The sequence below is a fragment of the Triticum dicoccoides genome, chromosome 3A (assembly GCF_002162155.2).
Source record: "Triticum dicoccoides isolate Atlit2015 ecotype Zavitan chromosome 3A, WEW_v2.0, whole genome shotgun sequence".
Lineage (NCBI taxonomy): Eukaryota > Viridiplantae > Streptophyta > Magnoliopsida > Poales > Poaceae > Triticum > Triticum dicoccoides.
In genome coordinates this window covers 81,013,608-81,019,607 of record NC_041384.1, presented here as the reverse complement: position 1 = coordinate 81,019,607, position 6,000 = coordinate 81,013,608, and positions in this window count along the sequence as shown.

The window sequence follows — 6,000 nt, the reverse complement described above, 5'->3', positions numbered from 1 at the left end:
CGCACTCTGTGTGCCGTCCCTCGATCATCTTCGGCTCCACTTTGAAGGTCTTGAGCCATAATCCGAAGTGAGGGGTAACACGGAGGAACGCTTCACACACGACAATAAACGAGGAGATATGGAGGATGGACTCCGGAGCTAAGTCATGGAATTCCAGCCCATAATAAAACAGCAGTCCCCTCACAAAGGGATCCACTGGGAAGCCCAACCCCCGAAGGAAGTGAGACATGAACACCACGCTCTCACCGGGCTGGGGACTGGGGATGACCTGCCCTTGAGCAGGCAACCTATGCCAAATTTCGCCGGTCAGGAACTTAGCCTCCCCCAACTTTAGTACGTCCTCCTCTGTGACGGAGGAGGGCATCCATCGGCCTTGAAAGTCGGAACCGGACATTATCGAAGGTCCAAGGCGCCCGGAATATGGAGCCTAGGGTGTTGGAACTCAAGGCGACGGGCGAACTTGTTTTGGGATTGGAGAAAAGGATAAGGCCCTGGTCTCTTTATAAGAGGTTGAATACCAGGAGCCCTCCCCGTAACCATTTGGGACTCGCCTTTAATCGAGAAAACATGCTAACAGGCACGATTGGGTTACCCACGTCCGTATTGATGAGAATCTTGTAAAAGGGGGGTACACGATCTCTGCTTTGACAAGACGTGCCAAGGAAACCGCCTTGCAAAACACGCTGAGGTGGAAAAGTGAAAACGATTCGAGTAAAGGACTTGGCTGTAGTGTGATGACGCATTGCGGAATATGTCAGCAGATTTGATTTGTGTTAATATTATTCTCTCTATGGCAATATGTGGAAGCTTATTTTGCAGAGCCGGACACTACTCTTGGTGTTTACAATCTTCTATGAAGGACTTGGAGGAGGAACCCGCCTTGCAATGCCGAAGACAATTTGCGCGCCGGACTCGTCGTCATTGAAGCCTGGTTCAGGGGCTACTGAGGGAGTCCTGGATTAGGGGGTGTTCGGGTAGCCGGACTATACCTTCAGCCGGACTCCTGGACTATGAAGATACAAGATTGAAGACTACGTCCCGTGTCCAGATGGGACTTTCCTTGGCGTGGAAGGCAAGGTTGGCAATGCGGATATTCAAGAGCTCCTACCATTGTAACCGACTCTATGTAACCCTAACCCTATCCGGTGTCTATATAAACCGGAGGGTTGTAGTCCGTAGGACATCAACACAATCAACTCCATATACAACAATCATACCATAGGCTAGCTTCTAGGGTTTAGCCTCCTTGATCTCGTGGTAGATCTACTCTTGTACTACCCATATCATCAATATTAATCAAGTAGGACGTAGGGTTTTACCTCCATCAAGAGGGCCCGAACCTGGGTAAAACATCATGTTCCCTGCCTCCTGTTACCATCCGGCCTAGACGCACAGTTCAGGACCCACTACCCGAGATCCGCCGGTTTTGACACCGACAGGATCCATGTATGAAAACGAAGTATGGACTTTGACTGACTTGCCCGATGATCGGCGAGCCATAGAAAATAAATGGATCTTTAAGAAGAAGACAGACACGGATGGTAATGTGACCATCTATAAAGCTAGGCTTGTCGCTAAGGGTTATCGACAAGTTCAAGGGGTTGACTATGATGAGACTTTCTCACTCGTAGCGAAGCTGAAGTCCGTCCGAATCATGTTAGCAATTGCCGCATTCTATGATTATGATATATGGCAAATGGACGTCAAAACGGCATTCCTTAATGGTTTCCTTAAGGAAGAATTGTATATGATGCAGCCGGAAGGTTTTGTCGATCCTAAGAATGCTGACAAGGTGTGCAAGCTCCAACGCTCGATTTATGGGCTGGTGCAAGCATCTCGGAGTTGGAACATTCGCTTTGATGAGATGATCAAAGCGTTTGGGTTTATGCAGACTTATGGAGAAGCCTGCGTTTACAAGAAAGTGAGTGGGAGCTCTGTAGCATTTCTCATATTATATGTAGATGACATACTTTTGATGGTAAATGATATAGAACTTTTGGACAACATTAAGGCCTACTTGAATAAGAGTTTTTCAATGAAGGACCTTGGAGAAGCTTCTTATATATTAGGCATCAAGATCTATAGAGATAGATCAAGACGCCTCATAGGTCTTTCACAAAGCACATACCTTGATAAGATATTAAAGAAGTACAATATGGATTAGTCTAAGAAGGGGTTCTTGCCTGTGTTGCAAGGTGTGAAATTGAGCTCAGCTCAATGTCCGACCACGGCAGAAGATATAGAAGAGATGAGTGTCATCCCCTATGCCTCAGCCATAGGGTCTATTATGTATGCCATGCTGTGTTACCAGACCTGATGTAAACCTTGCCGTAAGTTTGGTAGGAAGGTACCAAAGTAATCCCGGCAAGGAACACTGGACAGCGGTCAAGAATATCTTGAAGTACCTGCAAAGGACTAAGGACATGTTTCTCGTTTATGGAGGTGACGAAGAGCTCGTCGTAAAGGGTTACGTCGATGCTAGCTTCGACACAGATCTGGATGACTCTAAGTCACAAACCGGATACGTGTATATGTTGAATGGTGGAGCAGTAAGCTGGTGCAGCTACAAGCAGAGCATCGTGGCGGGATCTACATGTGAAGCGGAGTACATGGCAGCCTCGGAGGCAGCGCATGAAGCAATTTGGGTGAAGGAGTTCATCACCGACCTAGGAGTCATACGTCGGGGCCAATCAAACTCTTCTGTGACAACACTGGAGCTATTACACTTGCCAAGGAGCCCAGGTTTCACAAGAAGACCAGGCACACCAAGCGTCGCTTCAACTCCATTCGTGAAAATGTTCAAGATGGAGACGTAGATATTTGTAAAGTACATACGGATCTGAATGTCGCAGATCCTTAACTAAACCTCTCCCTAGGGCAAAACATGATCAACACCAGAACTCTATGGGTGTTCGATTCATCACAATGTAACTAGATTATTGACTCTAGTGCAAGTGGGAGACTCTTGGAAATATGCCCTAGAGGCAATAATAAAAGGATTATTATTATATTTCCTTGTTCATGATGATTGTCTTTTATTCATGCTATAATTGTGTTATCCGGAAATCGTAATACATGTGTGAATACATAGACACCAACATGTCCCTAGTAAGCCTCTAGTTGACTAGCTCATTGATCAACAGATAGTCATGGTTTCCTGACTATGGACATTGGATGTCATTGATAACGAGATCACATCATTAGGAGAATGATGTGATGGACAAGACCCAATCCTAAACATAGCACAAGATCGTATAGTTCGTTTGCTAGAGTTTTTCCAATGTCAAGTATCTTTTCCTTAGACCATGAGATCGTGTAACTCCCGGATACCGTAGGAGTGCTTTGGGTGTACCAAACGTCACAACGTAACTGGGTGACTATAAATGTATACTACGGGTATCTCCGAAAGTGTCTGTTGGGTTGACACGGATCAAGACTGGGATTTGTCACTCCATATGACGGAGAGGTATCTCTGGGCCCACTCAGTAATGCATCATCATAATGAGCTCAAAGTGACCAAGTGTCTGGTCACGGGATCATGCATTACAGTACGAGTAAAGTGACTTGCCGGTAACGAGATTGAACGAGGTATTGGGATACCGATGATTGAATCTCGGGCAAGTAACGTACCGATTGACAAAGGGAATTGTATACGGGGTTGCTTGAATCCTCGACATTGTGGTTCATCCGATGAGATCATCGAGGAGCGTGTGGGAGCCAACATGGGTATCCAGATCCCGCTGTTGGTTATTAACCGGAGAGTCGTCTCGGTCATGTCTACATGTCTCCCGAACCCGTAGGGTCTACACACTTAAGTTTCGGTGACGCTAGGGTTGTAGAGATATGAGTATGCAGTAACCCGAAAGTTGTTCAGAGTCCCGGATGAGATCCCGGACGTCACAAGGAGTTCCGGAATGGTCCGGAGGTAAAGAATTATATATAGGAAGTGCAGTTTCGGCCATCGGGAGAGTTTCGGGGGTCAACGGTATTGTACCGGGACCACCGGAAGGGTCCCGGGGGTCCACCGGGTGGGGCCACCCATCCCGGAGAGCCCCATGGGCTGAAGTGGGGAGGGGAACCAGCCCATAATGGGCCGATGCGCCTCCCCTTGGCCCCCCATGCGCCTAGGGTTGGGAACCCTAGGGGAGGGGGGCGCCTCCACTTGCCTTGGGGGGCACTCCACCCCCTTGGCCGCCGCCCCCCTAGGAGATCCCATCTCCTAGGGCCGGCGCACCCTCCTAGGGGGCCTATATAAAGGGGGGAGGGAGGGCAGCCGCACCCTGAAGCCTTGGCGCCTCCCTCTCCCCTGCTACACCTCTCCCTCTCGCAGAAGCTCGGCGAAGCGCTGCTGCGATCACTGCTGCATCCACCACCACGCCGTCGTGCTGCTGGATCTTCATCAACCTCTCCTTTCCCCTTGCTGGATCAAGAAGGAGGAGACGTCATCCGCTCTGTACGTGTGTTGAACGCGGAGGTGCCGTCCGTTCGGCACTTGGTCATCGGTGATTTGGATCACGGCGAGTACGACTCCATCATCCCCGTTCTCTTGAACGCTTCCGCTCGCGATCTACAAGGGTATGTAGATGCACTCCCCTCTCGTTGCTAGATGACTCCATAGATAGATCTTGGTGAAACATAGAGAATTTTTTTTGTTTTCTGCAACGTTCCCCAACAGCTATGTATACCCCTCCACCCACTCTTCATTCGTGGAGAGAGCCATCAGAACATGCCTACACTTCCAATATATATTTTCTGAGAGAGAACCACCTACACTTGTGTTGAGGTCAAGATATTCCATTCCAACCACATAGATCTTGATCTCTAGCCTTTCCCAAGTTGCTTTCCACTCAAATCTTCTTTCCACCAAATTCAAATCCCGTGAGAGAGAGTTGAGTGTTGGGGAGACTATCATTTGAAGCACAAGAGCAAGGAGTTCATCATCAACACACCCTTTGTTACCTCTTGGAGAGTGGTGTCTCCTAGATTGGCTAGCTGTCACTTGGGAGCCTCCGTCAAGATTGTGGATTTGAACCAAGGAGTTTGTAAGGGCAAGGAGATCGCCTACTTCGTGAAGATCTACCCGAGTGAGGCAAGTCCTTCATGGGCGATGACCATGGTGGGATAGACAAGGTTGCTTCTTCGCGAACCCTTCGTGGGTGGAGCCCTCCGTGGACTCGCGCAACCGTTACCCTTTGTGGGTTGAAGTCTCCATCAACGTGGATGTAGGATAGCACCACCTATCGTAACCATGGATAAAAAATCTCCGTGTCTCCAAATTGCGTTTGCACACTCCAATCCCATCCCTTTACATCTTTGCAACTTGCATGCTTTACTTTCCGCTGCTCATATACTCTTGTCATACTTGCTTGATATGTATTGTAAATGTTTAAACTTGTGCCAAAACTTCACTTCAACTTAAAGAAATTAAAATCTACAATTTTTCTTACTTAGAGTCTATTCACCCCCCCTCTAGACACCTCTTCTCGATCCTTTCAAAGATTGACCCTCGTCCCAGTTTGTCCACATGGCTAAAACAATGCCCACCGCATGTGTGAAAATTGATGCCACCCTAGGAGAGGACTTTTGCGGGTCGCTAAACCACCAGAGAAGAAGACCACACCACTCTTTTGGTAGCGGGTCCACCACTATCTTGATCTCTAAAAGGAGACCGACCCTCACCGCCACCATCCACATGGTCGGAATGCTTCCCACCACCTTTGTGCCAATGGATGCCGCTCTAGAAGAGGATTTTCACATGTCTCTACAACACCAAAGAAGAAAACCACACCACTCTTTGGTTAGCGGGCCCAACCCCATATTGATCTATGGAAGGAGATTGACCCTAGTCGCCACTGTCCACATGGCCGAAACGCTACCCACCATCCATGTGCAATGGCTACCACCCTAGAAGAGGACTTTTGCGGGTCCACCACCAGAGAAGAAAACCCCACCACTCTTTTGGCAGCGAACCCACCACCATATCGATCTCTGCAAAGACAT